We start from the raw sequence: 14,266 nt of genomic DNA on the forward strand, positions 1-14,266 counted from the left end.
GGGCTCCATGGACATCTCAAAGCCCTCATCGTGGATTTTATTTTCCAAGAGCGGGTATAACTGTGTGGGATCAACCTCCCTGGGTGATAAGGCCGTAGTGATGAGACGGTTCACAAGACCGCGCAGACAAGGAATACAACAACATCCACACAAGGTCAGAATTGCTGCAAATACAGCCATAGAAGTTAAAACGGATTGAACTAGGGCTTTGTATTTCCCGAATACATTCATCCAGGAATCCCACATCGTAGTTTCCACCCCTGAATGCTCCTTCATCTTCCGGTTGAGGGTGCGCAGGCCGTCAATGGCCAATGTCAGACTGCCTCCTGCAGCTGTGTTGTTTGGTATGAACGAGCAGCATTGCTCTCCAAACACGGCGCAAAACCCCATTTTTCTCAGCCAAGAGCATATCAAGCGCTATTCTGTTCTGAAAAGCCATTAGGGAAGTGGCGGATAATTGCCCATGCACGGCCTCAAAACCGTCTTGTGTCCAATTTCCTAATTTCTGAACATTGTAATGGATGTAGTTGATCCTGTCTACGTTCTTATTAATCGTACACCACCAACACAAGGTTGATTCGAATCCCGCTGCTATTTGATTTGCTATTTTATTTTCGTCAGGCACCCCCCTGGGAACCCCAATTGCATCTATGTAAGTTGGATCTGTTAGCTTCTCCCAGGGCGGGGTTGACCGCTTCGTCTGGTGCCAGTCTGCAGGCACCAGGCTGTCTATTTTGAATAATAGGTTACTTATTGTTGTTGGATATATGGACACTGGTAATAAAAGGGTTACTAAGACACACAACCCGGTGGTGTTTGTGGGCAATCGATCAAACAACCTGATCCCAAACTTGATCCCAACTTCTGCAACGACAATCTGGTTGAGTTATAACCGCTGGTTTTACCTGTAATAATGGTCATGGCCCCATAAAAAGCACGCAATCTTGTTGAGTGACATTAGCTGCTTGCTCCACTTAAAGAAGCCAATTGTTGTTTTTACCACATCAAGCATGTATCAATTATGTTTTTTTTTTTTCATAAAAAATTTGTAAATAATAAAAAATTAAATTAACAGTTGTCGATAAGGTAACATCCAAATTGCATCAAAAACCCGCGTAGAAACACATCCTCAGTCATGCTGAAAATCCAAGACTGCTACAGCAGTAACATCCAACATCCGTTACGCACCCGATTCGTCTTTACACAAAAATTTGCACCTCCCAAAAATAAATAAAAAAAGAATGCATGAAAAATCAGCTAAAGGACATAGTGAAGGAGAACAGAGGTGATACGGTCACAATTTTGGAGGCCTAATGTGGGTGGGGAGTCTGTTCAAAGCTAAGAGGGCCTGCTCTGCATCAGGGTTCCACAGCACCTGAGAAGACATCGATTTATAATGAGTGAGGGCAGTTAAAGGCTTGCTGAACCTTGGAAGAAATACTCAATGGTAGGAACAAAAGGCAATAAATAACAACAACTGTTTTACAGTAATGGATGTGAGGAGTTTGGATGACAGGTCCTTGTCATCTTCCACTAATAATGTGACCCAGAAACAGAAATGTAACAGCAAAAATGCAACTGAAATCCAAACCAAAACTGAGACAATAACCCTATTGCTGTAAATAACAATAATAATAATTATTCTCTAAATGCTCTCGGTCTGGGTTCAAGGAAACAAAAAGTGCACAGCGCAAGTTATAACCAGAATAATGTAGTCATCCCAATGCTACCATTTAAATAAAAAACAATACAGCATCATATCGGTCATTGGCTGGGGCAACACAATGAAATGAAATAAAATCCACAGTACAATATAAATGTGAAGCCTTTTTTTTTTTTTTTTTTTTTTTTTTTTTTTTCCAGTCTTCCACTGTGCTTCTTTTACATGGCTGCACTAGAATCAACAATGAGAAAAGAAAAAATTCACTTGTCAGAGGGATGCGTATCAGTGTGTTATGTCTTCGTATTCAGCGTGAGTGTCAGTGTAGGTCAGTGTAGGTGTGATGGACCTTATTCAAAGACACAGTAACAGAGGCAAACAGTGCAGCCGTTGGGAAATCTCCCTTCTTAAATAAAATAAAACAACACAAAACCCAGAAAAAAATAACCCAAAGTGTACATACAACAGTACAATATTCATTTAAAATTGCACAGTTTAGATGTAATGTATATATTTTCCCCAGCTTTTCACAAACTTAATTTTAAAACTCTCAGAAAGAAAAGAAAACAAACAAACAAGATACACAAAATGTAAATTCAAAATATTTCCCATATTCCCTTTAAATCTGAATAAGGTGGAGACCCGTTGTAAATCGCTGTGCTGCTGCCCAGACGGTAAAATCTATTGCTAAGAGTTCCAAAACAAAACGAGAGAGAGAGAGATAGATAGGCCCCACACACACACACACACACATACCAGAGAGATAAGGTCTGCCAATGCGTGTAGACGCACATACCCACACACACACACACACACCCACACACAGAGGCTGGAGTGTCTCATCAGAACTCCTGTCCTGCACTTGTATTTTCCTGTAGATGTAACCATTCCCCTATTCCGCCAGTACTGAGCAAATGTATATTGGCTATCAGTATATATAGTAACATCTTTCCCTTTTATTAATTTACAAGCCTCAGTTAGAGCAATTATTTTGGCTGCTTGCGCTGAAAAAGTCGATGGTAAGTTGTCAGCTTTAATCACTGCTGTCACCATGGCGTAGCCCGTTTATGTTTTTCCCAAATAATTTTTCTTTGAAGAGCCATCGATGAATATTACCTCACCCTGAGGCAAGGTTGGTTACTTAAATCTAATCTAGATTTAGCTGTGTGTTCGTGTTATTCTCCGTCATCGGGTAAAGGTAACAATGTGGCTGGGTTAAATGTGGTGCATCGTTCGATAGTGAGATGTGGCTGTGACAGCAACGTGGCCATGCAGGAGAGGTGCCTTGCAGGTGATAAAAAGATCATATTGGTTTGCAGTAGTAAAGCAGCTACTGCATGTGGGACCTTAAGGGTCAATGGGTGGAATAAAACTATTCCGGCACTTGCTTCTACTGCCATCGACGCCGCTATCACCGCCCTCACACAGTGTGGCAATGCGCGGGCTACATTATTTAATTTGGATGAAAAATAAGCTATCGGTCTCAGTTTGTCTCCATGTTGTTGGCCTAGGACAGAAGTCATATATTTGTCTTTGCAGTCCACCATTTCTATAAACGGTTTACTATAATTTGGCAAGGCTAGAGCTAAATTGGAGGTCAGCGCCTGTTTAATATCACAAAAAGCTTTTTCTGCTTCTGACGTCCAATTTAGCGGTGATGTCTTCTAGAATAGTTCTGCCGCCTGCACTGAGGTGGTGACCCAGGTATTTGACTTGTGGATTCCACAATTGCAATTTGTTTTTACTAACTTTGTGCCCCTCTATAGCTAGGTGATTTAAGAGGGCCACAGTGTCGTTTTTACATGCATCTAGACTCGGAGAAGCCACTAATATATCATCAACGTAAAGTAGAATCTGACTTCCCCCCGGTGGTTGAAATTTGGACATGCTGGCATGCATGGCTTGGGAATATATAGTAGGGCTTTCGCAATAGCCCTGGGGAAGCCTAGTATAGGTGTATCGTTTCCCCTTAAATGTAAAAGCGAACCAAAATTGGCTGTCTGGGTCTATGGGAATGGAGAAAAAGGCATTCGCATCTGGTCTTTAGAATTTGGAATTTAGTAATGTGTGTGGGTCAGGCACACACGGAGCTCGCTGTACTACTGCAGCATTTACTGCCTGCAGATCCTGCACCATTCTCCATCCCACCGAGGGAGCTTGCTTTTTCACCGGGAATATAGGTATATTACAGGGGGAATAATCTCTCTCTATAATAACCCCTGCTTGCTGTAAGTCACGTATCACTGGTGTGCCTTCTAGTGTGTCAGGTTTAAGCGGATATTGTCTTATGCAAGGCCGATATTCTGTTTTGGGTCTGACTTGTACCGGCAAAATTCCTTTTATCAGTCCTACATCAGACGGTCCTTGTGACCACAATGATTGAGGGATTTGTGCTAGTTCATCTTCATCTTCTTCAGTGAGCAGAAAATGTCACTGGTTTCTGGATGTACTCCAGTCTTGGTCTGTATTGTCCAATACAGCCATTTCCAAATTATGCTCTAATTTGTCCCACATGTCTGCCCAAATCCGTTGCGCTGTCACCTTCTTGAACTATGGTGCCCAACGACTTCCAACTCCTCTCTCTGTTTTTATACTGTGAGATGTGCGGTGGATACCAACCCGGAGCATTGCTAGGTAAAGCGACCCCCGCCACCACGTTACCTTGCCCGTCCGAGTAAACATAAAGAATGACTATGGTTGTTGGCGTGAGTCGTGACAATTTCTTTTCGTATATTGGATCAGGTCAAGGAGAGTTTTTATACCACATGGTAACATGTAGTTCGTCAGAGGGCATGAGCTCCACACCTGTTACGGAGTGGAGACGAGTGCCAAACCTAATTTAAGTAAGCCGTCTCTTCCCAGCAAATTAACAGGGCATTCTGGGATAAAAAGGATGGACACGTTTTACATGATGTTCCTCTTTGGGTCTCTCACCCAAACTGTTTAGAAGCAGTGACTATTGTTGTACCCCCGATTACTGATCTCCCTACTACTCCCTACTAATTCTTCTCCTCCAGTCCATGCGTGTTTATCTCCCGGCCCTGCTAGACCAGTCTCTGGCTATGTGCCCCGGCCTTCCCACCAGGGACCAGCAAGCCGGCTCTACCAGTGGCCCTGTGTGTTCCATCCACTCGTCCTTGGACAACCCCCCTCTTCTCTTCCCCTGCGTCCCTCCCTGTCTCCCTCTGCCTCCGCCTCCATGGTAAAATGTGTCTGTATGTGTAAAATGTGTTTTCCCAAAGGTGTAAATCTTTTTTAGAGGTTTGTCTTTTCCTTTTAGTTCTTTATCAGTTTGTCTATGTGCATGGGCGTGGAATATGCAATATCCAATATCCAGATACAAGGGGAGGAGCTGCATAGGCACAGAGGGAAGCAGCTGGGGCTGCAACAGCGGCACCCTCTATTGCCCCCCTCCTCCCCTACTCCTTCCTCGTCAGCCCTACGCACCCCTTCCCTCTGACTTCCCCTACTTCCAGTTTCTTCATTATCTTCTTTGCGGAGAAACAGAATAGTTTTCTCCACTTCCATCAATTTAACTGCCTGATCCTCTCTCTCCCTTTCCTCCTCACGTGCTGCATTCTCTCTAGCCTGTCTTATCTTCCTCTCCCCTTCTTCTCTCTTTCCTGCTATCTTTATCCACTGTGTTAAAGCCTCAACCCCTTCTCGCTTCATTTGCTTCTCCTTATTTTTACATGTATGTTTTATGACTCCCTGTAACTCAATTAGGCTTTTTACTCTCAATTGTCCATCAAACCCGTATTTTGTTATCCATTTATCTAACGGATTCATCTTTTGTCTTTTCCCTTTTTAGTTCTTCTTTCGGATCTGGTTTACTGGATCTCTTACCCATTTTGACCTAAATTTTGACCAGTGTGTTGTACCTGGGGTATCCTAAAACACTGGTATTTGTTCACAGGACAGCGTATCAAAATTCCTCTCGTGGTGTATTTCACTTCTACCTCAAATCATTTGGGGTGGAAATACCTTGCCTCTGCGTCCACGAGGGGTCGCTGTTTCCTTCCCTGTGAGGTTTTGTATGGAGTGTCCGTCTAGTGACTTTCACCCCCACTCATCCACACACTCACACCCGCGCGCACTCTCATACACCTGTATGAGTTTTAAATCACTTATTTTACTATTGAACGTTCCTTTTCACTGACAGAGGAGTCCGTCCTCCCCGCGGATTTTAACCCTTTACGGGAGGGGTCCGCCCCCCCCACGGAATTTAACTGCCTTCGTTACCTGCCAGAGTCTAGAATACCCAGGGTTTGTTTCCTTTAAGTAACCTCTTGTTACTCTTGTTACCTCTTGTAACCTCTTGTTACCTCTTGTAACCTCTTGTAACCTCTTGTTACCATTCATTCCATTTCTTTTAAACAGAAGTCAACTTACCCCCGTGCCTTCTCTCACTCGTAAGATTCCGTCAACCTCCAGATCCCAACTGACGGTCGGCCTCCCAGTCCCCAAAGGGGTCTGTCTCTGACCCCTACTAAGAAGTCAGCCTTGGCCAAGGATTTCCTGGTATCCGTCCCGTCCGCTGGAATCCTTTGGTGTCTTGGAATCCGGCTCGAAGGACCAATAAAATGTTAGAGTTGTACGCCGTTCCAACACTTATAAACCAGAGAAGAATGACACGAAGAAGTTGAGTTCTTTTACTTGCAAGGAGAGCGATCAGAGACGACCAATACAGCAGCCTCCAAAAAGCTCTGCCGTCTCTTCCGCTTCCTCTCTTTTTATTCAATAATAGGGCGGTACATTCATCACAGGATCACACCAAATAAGCTTATAATTTGCATGTAGGGTTGTCTCTTTGGTAGACGCTCCATCGCCAAGGTCTTCTTGTTTTTCTTGCTTCTCCGCGGCTGCAGGCCTCCTCTTATCAAGTCGCGGTCATTCTGTTCTGCAAACAGCCTTTAGCCCACCAGTTTCTGAAGAGACTTATGATTCAATGTAGTGCGCATATTAAAAAGATTAATATAGTTTAATGCATGCGAGATATATATATATGTCAAAAGGATTAATAGAGTTTAATACATGTGGGATATATATGTCAAAAAGGTAGTAAAGGTTAATAGCATGATAACTTATATACATTTTCCAACACCTGGTTAGTACTTGGATGGGAGACCTCCTGGGAATACCAGGTGCTGTAAGCTTTAACTGTTGAAAATCTTTTTAAAATGAAGTTTTTTTGCATCACTTTGTTAGTTTATTTCTAAAGTAAGTTAAGAGGTATTTTTTTACTCTGTGATATGTTTTTAAGCCTAGGTTGTTTAAAGTCCAAGATTTTCAAGCAGAAATTGCTTACGGTCATCCCAGCCCAAGAACGCCCGGTCTCGTCTGATCTCGGAAGCTAAGAAGGCTTGGGACTGGTTAGTACTTGGATGGAAGAACTCCTGGGAATGCCAGGTGCTGTAAGCTTTAACTGTTGAAAAACTTTTTAAAATGAAGTTTTTTTGCATCGCTTTGTTAGTTTTTTTCTAAAGTAAGTTAAGAGGTATTTTCACTCTGTGATATGTTTTCAAGCCTAGGTTGTTTAAAGTCCAAGATTTTCAAGCAGAGATTGCTTACGGCCATACCAGCCCAAGAACGCCCGGTCTCGTCTGATCTCGGAAGCTAAGAAGGCTTGGGCCTGGTTAGTACTTGGATGGGAGACCTCCTGGAAATACCAGGTGCTGTAAGCTTTAACTGTTGAAAAACTTTTTTAAAATGAAGTTTTTTTGCATCGCTTTGTTAGTTTTTTTCTAAAGTAAGTTAAGAGGTATTTTCACTCTGTGATATGTTTTCAAGCCTAGGTTGTTTAAAGTCCAAGATTTTCAAGCAGAGATTGCTTACGGCCATACCAGCCCAAGAACGCCCGGTCTCGTCTGATCTCGGAAGCTAAGAAGGCTTGGGCCTGGTTAGTACTTGGATGGGAGACCTCCTGGGAATACCAGGTGCTGTAAGCTTTAACTGTTGAAAAACTTTTTAAAATGAAGTTTTTTGCATCGCTTTGTTAGTTTTTTTCTAAAGTAAGTTAAGAGGTATTTTCACTCTGTGATATGTTTTCAAGCCTAGGTTGTTTAAAGTCCAAGATTTTCAAGCAGAGATTGCTTACGGCCATACCAGCCGAAGAACGCCAGGTCTCGTCTGATCTCGGAAGCTAAGAAGGCTTGGGCCTGGTTAGTACTTGGATGGGAGACCTCCTGGGAATACCAGGTGCTGTAAGCTTTAACTGTTGAAAAACTTTTTAAAATGAAGTTTTTTTGCATCGCTTTGTTAGTTTTTTTTCTAAGTAAGTTAAGAGGTATTTTCACTCTGTGATATGTTTTCAAGCCTAGGTTGTTTAAAGTCCAAGATTTTCAAGCAGAGATTGCTTACGGCCATACCAGCCCAAGAACGCCCGGTCTCGTCTGATCTCGGAAGCTAAGAAGGCTTGGGCCTGGTTAGTACTTGGATGGGAGACCTACTGGGATTACCAGGTGCTGTAAGCTTTAACTGTTGAAAAACTTTTTAAAATGAAGTTTTTTTGCATCGCTTTGTTAGTTTTTTTCGGAAGTAAGCTAAGAGGTATTTTCAATCTGTGATATGTTTTCAAGCCTAGGTTGTTTAAAGTCCAAGATTTTCAAGCAGAGATTGCTTACGGCCATACCAGCCCAGGAACACCCGGTCTCGTCTGATCTCGGAAGCTAAGAAGGCTTGGGCCTGGTTAGTACTTGGATGGGAGACCTCCTAGGAATACCAGGTGCTGTAAGCTTTAACTGTTGAAAAACTTTTTAAAATGAAGTTTTTTTGCATCGCTTTGTTAGTTTTTTTCTAAAGTAAGCTAAGAGGTATTTTCAATCTGTGATATGTTTTCAAGCCTAGGTTGTTTAAAGTCCAAGATTTTCAAGTAGAGGATTGCTTACGGCCATACCAGCCCAAGAACGCCCAGTCTCGTCTGATCTCAGAAGCTAAGAAGGCTTAGGCCTGGTTAGTACTTGGATGGGAGACCTCCTGGGAATACCAGGTGCTGTAAGCTTTAACTGTTGAAAAACTTTTTAAAATGAAGTTTTTTTGCATCGCTTTGTTAGTTTTTTTCTAAAGTAAGTTAAGAGGTATTTTCAATCTGTGATATGTTTTCAAGCCTAGGTTGTTTAAAGTCCAAGATTTTCAAGCAGAGATTGCTTACGTCCATACCAGCCCAAGAACGCCCGGTCTCGTCTGATCTCGGAAGCTAAGAAGGCTTGGGCCTGGTTAGTACTTGGATGGGAGACCTCCTGGAAATACCAGGTGCTGTAAGCTTTAACTTTTAAAAACTTTTTAAAATGAAGTTTTTTTGCATCGCTTTGTTAGTTTTTTTCTAAGTAAGTTAAGAGGTATTTTCACTCTGTGATATGTTTTCAAGCCTAGGTTGTTTAAAGTCCAAGATTTTCAAGCAGAGATTGCTTACTGGCCATACCAGCCCAAGAACGCCCGGTCTCGTCTGATCTCGGAAGCTAAGAAGGCTTGGGCCTGGTTAGTACTTGGATGGGAGACCTCCTGGAAATACCAGGTGCTGTAAGCTTTAACTGTTGAAAAACTTTTTAAAATGAAGTTTTTTTGCATCGCTTTGTTAGTTTTTTTCTAAAGTAAGTTAAGAGGTATTTTCACTCTGTGATATGTTTTCAAGCCTAGGTTGTTTAAAGTCCAAGATTTTCAAGCAGAGATTGCTTACGGTCCATACCAGCCCAAGAACGCCCGGTCTCGTCTGATCTCGGAAGCTAAGAAGGCTTGGGCCTGCTTAGTACTTGGATGGGAGACCTCCTGGGAATACCAGGTGCTGTAAGCTTTAACTGTTGAAAAACTTTTTAAAATGAATTTTTTTTGCATCGCTTTGTTAGTTTTTTTCTAAAGTAAGTTAAGAGGTATTTTCACTCTGTGATATGTTTTCAAGCCTAGGTTGTTTAAAGTCCAAGATTTTCAAGCAGAGATTGCTTACCGGCCATACCAGCCCAAGAACGGCCCGGTCTCGTCTGATCTCGGAAGCTAAGAAGGCTTGGGCCTGGTTAGTACTTGGATGGGAGACCTCCTGGGAATACCAGGTTCTGTAAGCTTTAACTGTTGAAAAACTTTTTAAAATGAAGTTTTTTTGCATCGCTTTGTTAGTTTTTTTCTAAAGTAAGTTAAGAGGTATTTTCACTCTGTGATATGTTTTCAAGCCTAGGTTGTTTAAAGTCCAAGATTTTCAAGCAGAGATTGCTTACGGCCATACCAGCCCAAGAACGCCCGGTCTCGTCTGATCTCGGAAGCTAAGAAGGCTTGGGCCTGGTTAGTACTTGGATGGGAGACCTCCTGGGAATACCAGGTGCTGTAAGCTTTAACTGTTGAAAAACTTTTTAAAATGAAGTTTTTTTGCATCGCTTTGTTAGTTTTTTTCTAAAGTAAGTTAAGAGGTATTTTCACTCTGTGATATGTTTTCAAGCCTAGGTTGTTTAAAGTCCAAGATTTTCAAGCAGAGATTGCTTACGGCCATACCAGCCCAAGAACGCCCGGTCTCGTCTGATCTCGGAAGCTAAGAAGGCTTGGGCCTGGTTAGTACTTGGATGGAGACCTCCTGGGAATACCAGGTGCTGTAAGCTTTAACTGTTGAAAAACTTTTTAAAATGAAGTTTTTTTGCATCGCTTTGTTAGTTTTTTTCTAAAGTAAGTTAAGAGGTATTTTCACTCTGTGATATGTTTTCAAGCCTAGGTTGTTTAAAGTCCAAGATTTTCAAGCAGAGATTGCTTACGGCCATACCAGCCCAAGAACGCCCGGTCTCGTCTGATCTCGGAAGCTAAGAAGGCTTGGGCCTGGTTAGTACTTGGATGGAGACCTCCTGGGAATACCAGGTGCTGTAAGCTTTAACTGTTGAAAAACTTTTTAAAATGAAGTTTTTTTGCATCGCTTTGTTAGTTTTTTTCTAAAGTAAGTTAAGAGGTATTTTCACTGTGATATGTTTTCAAGCCTAGGTTGTTTAAAGTCCAAGATTTTCAAGCAGAGATTGCTTACGGCCATACCAGCCCAAGAACGCCCGGTCTCGTCTGATCTCGGAAGCTAAGAAGGCTTGGGCCTGGTTAGTACTTGGATGGGAGACCTCCTGGGAAATACCAGGTGCTGTAAGCTTTAACTGTTGAAAAACTTTTTAAAATGAAGTTTTTTTGCATCGCTTTGTTAGTTTTTATCTAAAGTAAGTTAAGAGGTATTTTCACTCTGTGATATGTTTTCAAGCCTAGGTTGTTTAAAGTCCAAGATTTTCAAGCAGAGATTGCTTACGGCCATACCAGCCCAAGAACGCCCGGTCTCGTCTGATCTCGGAAGCTAAGAAGGCTTGGGCCTGGTTAGTACTTGGATGGGAGACCTCCTGGAATACCAGGTGCTGTAAGCTTTAACTGTTGAAAAACTTTTTAAAATGAAGTTTTTTTGCATCGCTTTGTTAGTTTTTTTCTAAAGTAAGTTAAGAGGTATTTTCACTCTGTGATATGTTTTCAAGCCTAGGTTGTTTAAAGTCCAAGATTTTCAAGCAGAGATTGCTTACGGCCATACCAGCCCAAGAACGGCCGGTCTCGTCTGATCTCGGAAGCTAAGAAGGCTTGGGCCTGGTTAGTACTTGGATGGGAGACCTCCTGGGAATACCAGGTGCTGTAAGCTTTAACTGTTGAAAAACTTTTTAAAATGAAGTTTTTTTGCATCGCTTTGTTAGTTTTTTTCTAAAGTAAGTTAAGAGGTATTTTCACTCTGTGATATGTTTTCAAGCCTAGGTTGTTTAAAGTCCAAGATTTTCAAGCAGAGATTGCTTACGGCCATACCAGCCCAAGAACGCCCGGTCTCGTCTGATCTCGGAAGCTAAGAAGGCTTGGGCCTGGTTAGTACTTGGATGGGAGACCTCCTGGGAATACCAGGTGCTGTAAGCTTTAACTGTTGAAAAACTTTTTAAAATGAAGTTTTTTTGCATCGCTTTGTTAGTTTTTTTCTAAAGTAAGTTAAGAGGTATTTTCACTCTGTGATATGTTTTCAAGCCTAGGTTGTTTAAAGTCCAAGATTTTCAAGCAGAGATTGCTTACGGCCATACCAGCCCAAGAACGCCCTGTCTCGTCTGATCTCGGAAGCTAAGAAGGCTTGGGCCTGGTTAGTACTTGGATGGGAGACCTTCCTGGGAATACCAGGTGCTGTAAGCTTTAACTGTTGAAAAACTTTTTAAAATGAAGTTTTTTTGCATCGCTTTGTTAGTTTTTTTCTAAAGTAAGTTAAGAGGTATTTTCACTCTGTGATATGTTTTCAAGCCTAGGTTGTTTAAAGTCCAAGATTTTCAAGCAGAGATTGCTTACGGTCCATACCAGCCCAAGAACGCCCGGTCTCGTCTGATCTCGGAAGCTAAGAAGGCTTGGGCCTGGTTAGTACTTGGATGGGAAGACCTCCTGGGAATACCAGGTGCTGTAAGCTTTAACTGTTGAAAAACTTTTTAAAATGAAGTTTTTTTGCATCGCTTTGTTAGTTTTTTTCTAAAGTAAGTTAAGAGGTATTTTCACTCTGTGATATGTTTTCAAGCCTAGGTTGTTTAAAGTCCAAGATTTTCAAGCAGAGATTGCTTACGGCCATACCAGCCCAAGAACGCCCGGTCTCGTCTGATCTCGGAAGCTAAGAAGGCTTGGGCCTGGTTAGTACTTGGATGGGAGACTTCCTGGAAATACCAGGAGCTGTAAGCTTTAACTGTTGAAAAACTTTTTAAAATGAAGTTTTTTTGCATCGCTTTGTTAGTTTTTATCTAAAGTAAGTTAAGAGGTATTTTCACTCTGTGATATGTTTTCAAGCCTAGGTTGTTTAAAGTCCAAGATTTTCAAGCAGAGATTGCTTACTGGCCATACCAGCCCAAGAACGCCCGGTCTCGTCTGATCTCGGAAGCTAAGAAGGCTTGGGCCTGGTTAGTACTTGGATGGGAGACCTCCTGGAAATACCAGGTGCTGTAAGCTTTAACTGTTGAAAAACTTTTTAAAATGAAGTTTTTTTGCATCGCTTTGTTAGTTTTTTTCTAAAGTAAGTTAAGAGGTATTTTCACTCTGTGATATGTTTTCAAGCCTAGGTTGTTTAAAGTCCAAGATTTTCAAGCAGAGATTGCTTACCGGCCATACCAGCCCAAGAACGCCCGGTCTCGTCTGATCTCGGAAGCTAAGAAGGCTTGGGCCTGGTTAGTACTTGGATGGGAGACCTCCTGGAAATACCAGGTGCTGTAAGCTTTAACTGTTGAAAAACTTTTTAAAATGAAGTTTTTTTGCATCGCTTTGTTAGTTTTTTTCTAAAGTAAGTTAAGAGGTATTTTCACTCTGTGATATGTTTTCAAGCCTAGGTTGTTTAAAGTCCAAGATTTTCAAGCAGAGATTGCTTACGGCCATACCAGCCCAAGAACGCCCGGTCTCGTCTGATCTCGGAAGCTAAGAAGGCTTGGGCCTGGTTAGTACTTGGATGGGAGACCTCCTGGGAATACCAGGTGCTGTAAGCTTTAACTGTTGAAAAACTTTTTAAAATGAAGTTTTTTTGCATCAGCTTTGTTAGTTTTTTTCTAAAGTAAGTTAAGAGGTATTTTCACTCTGTGATATGTTTTCAAGCCTAGGTTGTTTAAAGTCCAAGATTTTCAAGCAGAGATTGCTTACTGGCCATACCAGCCCAAGAACGCCCGGTCTCGTCTGATCTCGGAAGCTAAGAAGGCTTGGGCCTGGTTAGTACTTGGATGGGAGACCTCCTGGAAATACCAGGTGCTGTAAGCCTTAACTGTTGAAAAAACTTTTTAAAATGAAGTTTTTTTGCATCGCTTTGTTAGTTTTTTTCTAAAGTAAGTTAAGAGGTATTTTCACTCTGTGATATGTTTTCAAGCCTAGGTTGTTTAAAGTCCAAGATTTTCAAGCAGAGATTGCTTACGGCCATACCAGCCCAAGAACGCCCTGTCTCGTCTGATCTCGGAAGCTAAGAAGGCTTGGGCCTGGTTAGTACTTGGATGGGAGACCTCCTGGGAATACCAGGTGCTGTAAGCTTTAACTGTTGAAAAACTTTTTAAAATGAAGTTTTTTTGCATCGCTTTGTTAGTTTTTTTCTAAAGTAAGTTAAGAGGTATTTTCACTCTGTGATATGTTTTCAAGCCTAGGTTGTTTAAAGTCCAAGATTTTCAAGCAGAGATTGCTTACGGCCATACCAGCCCAAGAACGCCCGGTCTCGTCTGATCTCGGAAGCTAAGAAGGCTTGGGCCTGGTTAGTACTTGGATGGAGACCTCCTGGGAATACCAGGTGCTGTAAGCTTTAACTGTTGAAAAACTTTTTAAAATGAAGTTTTTTTGCATCGCTTTGTTAGTTTTTTCTAAAGTAAGTTAAGAGGTATTTTCACTCTGTGATATGTTTTCAAGCCTAGGTTGTTTAAAGTCCAAGATTTTCAAGCAGAGATTGCTTACGGCCATACCAGCCCAAGAACGCCCTGTCTCGTCTGATCTCGGAAGCTAAGAAGGCTTGGGCCTGGTTAGTACTTGGATGGGAGACCTCCTGGGAATACCAGGTGCTGTAAGCTTTAACTGTTGAAAAACTTTTTAAAATGAAGTTTTTTTGCATCGCTTTGTTAGTTTTTTTCTAAAGTAAGTTAAGAGGTA

At 41.9% G+C, this 14,266-nt stretch overlaps 23 non-coding genes and 5 pseudogenes across 23 annotated transcripts; all 28 read left to right on the forward strand.

Moving 5' to 3' along the window:
- Positions 1–6,962: 6,962 nt before the first annotated feature.
- On the forward strand, positions 6,963–7,081 carry LOC114783218 (uncharacterized; annotated as a pseudogene).
- A 144-nt stretch (positions 7,082–7,225) lies between these two features.
- On the forward strand, positions 7,226–7,344 carry LOC114783075 (5S ribosomal RNA). The gene has a single exon (XR_003748350.1). It is a non-coding gene; the product is annotated as a 5S ribosomal RNA (ribosomal RNA).
- A 145-nt stretch (positions 7,345–7,489) lies between these two features.
- On the forward strand, positions 7,490–7,608 carry LOC114783048 (5S ribosomal RNA). The gene has a single exon (XR_003748322.1). It is a non-coding gene; the product is annotated as a 5S ribosomal RNA (ribosomal RNA).
- A 143-nt stretch (positions 7,609–7,751) lies between these two features.
- LOC114783089 (5S ribosomal RNA) lies at positions 7,752–7,870 on the forward strand. The gene has a single exon (XR_003748363.1). It is a non-coding gene; the product is annotated as a 5S ribosomal RNA (ribosomal RNA).
- Positions 7,871–8,014: 144 nt separating this feature from the next.
- Positions 8,015–8,133, forward strand: LOC114783128 (5S ribosomal RNA). Its single transcript, XR_003748401.1, has one exon. It is a non-coding gene; the product is annotated as a 5S ribosomal RNA (ribosomal RNA).
- Positions 8,134–8,277: 144 nt separating this feature from the next.
- Positions 8,278–8,396, forward strand: LOC114783055 (5S ribosomal RNA). The gene has a single exon (XR_003748329.1). It is a non-coding gene; the product is annotated as a 5S ribosomal RNA (ribosomal RNA).
- Positions 8,397–8,541: 145 nt separating this feature from the next.
- Positions 8,542–8,660, forward strand: LOC114783174 (uncharacterized; annotated as a pseudogene).
- Positions 8,661–8,804: 144 nt separating this feature from the next.
- LOC114783130 (5S ribosomal RNA) lies at positions 8,805–8,923 on the forward strand. The gene has a single exon (XR_003748403.1). It is a non-coding gene; the product is annotated as a 5S ribosomal RNA (ribosomal RNA).
- Positions 8,924–9,065: 142 nt separating this feature from the next.
- On the forward strand, positions 9,066–9,185 carry LOC114783144 (5S ribosomal RNA). The gene has a single exon (XR_003748417.1). It is a non-coding gene; the product is annotated as a 5S ribosomal RNA (ribosomal RNA).
- Positions 9,186–9,329: 144 nt separating this feature from the next.
- On the forward strand, positions 9,330–9,449 carry LOC114783146 (5S ribosomal RNA). Its single transcript, XR_003748419.1, has one exon. It is a non-coding gene; the product is annotated as a 5S ribosomal RNA (ribosomal RNA).
- Positions 9,450–9,593: 144 nt separating this feature from the next.
- LOC114783184 (uncharacterized) lies at positions 9,594–9,714 on the forward strand (annotated as a pseudogene).
- A 144-nt stretch (positions 9,715–9,858) lies between these two features.
- On the forward strand, positions 9,859–9,977 carry LOC114783049 (5S ribosomal RNA). The gene has a single exon (XR_003748323.1). It is a non-coding gene; the product is annotated as a 5S ribosomal RNA (ribosomal RNA).
- A 144-nt stretch (positions 9,978–10,121) lies between these two features.
- LOC114783116 (5S ribosomal RNA) lies at positions 10,122–10,239 on the forward strand. The gene has a single exon (XR_003748389.1). It is a non-coding gene; the product is annotated as a 5S ribosomal RNA (ribosomal RNA).
- Positions 10,240–10,383: 144 nt separating this feature from the next.
- Positions 10,384–10,501, forward strand: LOC114783117 (5S ribosomal RNA). The gene has a single exon (XR_003748390.1). It is a non-coding gene; the product is annotated as a 5S ribosomal RNA (ribosomal RNA).
- A 142-nt stretch (positions 10,502–10,643) lies between these two features.
- Positions 10,644–10,763, forward strand: LOC114783079 (5S ribosomal RNA). The gene has a single exon (XR_003748354.1). It is a non-coding gene; the product is annotated as a 5S ribosomal RNA (ribosomal RNA).
- Positions 10,764–10,907: 144 nt separating this feature from the next.
- On the forward strand, positions 10,908–11,025 carry LOC114783124 (5S ribosomal RNA). Its single transcript, XR_003748397.1, has one exon. It is a non-coding gene; the product is annotated as a 5S ribosomal RNA (ribosomal RNA).
- Positions 11,026–11,169: 144 nt separating this feature from the next.
- LOC114783085 (5S ribosomal RNA) lies at positions 11,170–11,288 on the forward strand. The gene has a single exon (XR_003748360.1). It is a non-coding gene; the product is annotated as a 5S ribosomal RNA (ribosomal RNA).
- A 144-nt stretch (positions 11,289–11,432) lies between these two features.
- On the forward strand, positions 11,433–11,551 carry LOC114783050 (5S ribosomal RNA). The gene has a single exon (XR_003748324.1). It is a non-coding gene; the product is annotated as a 5S ribosomal RNA (ribosomal RNA).
- A 144-nt stretch (positions 11,552–11,695) lies between these two features.
- Positions 11,696–11,815, forward strand: LOC114783161 (uncharacterized; annotated as a pseudogene).
- Positions 11,816–11,959: 144 nt separating this feature from the next.
- On the forward strand, positions 11,960–12,080 carry LOC114783172 (uncharacterized; annotated as a pseudogene).
- A 144-nt stretch (positions 12,081–12,224) lies between these two features.
- On the forward strand, positions 12,225–12,343 carry LOC114783147 (5S ribosomal RNA). The gene has a single exon (XR_003748420.1). It is a non-coding gene; the product is annotated as a 5S ribosomal RNA (ribosomal RNA).
- Positions 12,344–12,487: 144 nt separating this feature from the next.
- On the forward strand, positions 12,488–12,607 carry LOC114783145 (5S ribosomal RNA). The gene has a single exon (XR_003748418.1). It is a non-coding gene; the product is annotated as a 5S ribosomal RNA (ribosomal RNA).
- Positions 12,608–12,751: 144 nt separating this feature from the next.
- Positions 12,752–12,871, forward strand: LOC114783143 (5S ribosomal RNA). The gene has a single exon (XR_003748416.1). It is a non-coding gene; the product is annotated as a 5S ribosomal RNA (ribosomal RNA).
- Positions 12,872–13,015: 144 nt separating this feature from the next.
- On the forward strand, positions 13,016–13,134 carry LOC114783051 (5S ribosomal RNA). The gene has a single exon (XR_003748325.1). It is a non-coding gene; the product is annotated as a 5S ribosomal RNA (ribosomal RNA).
- A 145-nt stretch (positions 13,135–13,279) lies between these two features.
- LOC114783135 (5S ribosomal RNA) lies at positions 13,280–13,399 on the forward strand. Its single transcript, XR_003748408.1, has one exon. It is a non-coding gene; the product is annotated as a 5S ribosomal RNA (ribosomal RNA).
- A 145-nt stretch (positions 13,400–13,544) lies between these two features.
- Positions 13,545–13,663, forward strand: LOC114783108 (5S ribosomal RNA). Its single transcript, XR_003748381.1, has one exon. It is a non-coding gene; the product is annotated as a 5S ribosomal RNA (ribosomal RNA).
- Positions 13,664–13,807: 144 nt separating this feature from the next.
- Positions 13,808–13,925, forward strand: LOC114783119 (5S ribosomal RNA). The gene has a single exon (XR_003748391.1). It is a non-coding gene; the product is annotated as a 5S ribosomal RNA (ribosomal RNA).
- A 143-nt stretch (positions 13,926–14,068) lies between these two features.
- Positions 14,069–14,187, forward strand: LOC114783109 (5S ribosomal RNA). Its single transcript, XR_003748382.1, has one exon. It is a non-coding gene; the product is annotated as a 5S ribosomal RNA (ribosomal RNA).
- Positions 14,188–14,266: the final 79 nt, after the last annotated feature.

This window comes from Denticeps clupeoides, unplaced genomic scaffold (assembly GCF_900700375.1).
Source record: "Denticeps clupeoides unplaced genomic scaffold, fDenClu1.1, whole genome shotgun sequence".
In the NCBI taxonomy this organism is placed as follows: domain Eukaryota; kingdom Metazoa; phylum Chordata; class Actinopteri; order Clupeiformes; family Denticipitidae; genus Denticeps; species Denticeps clupeoides.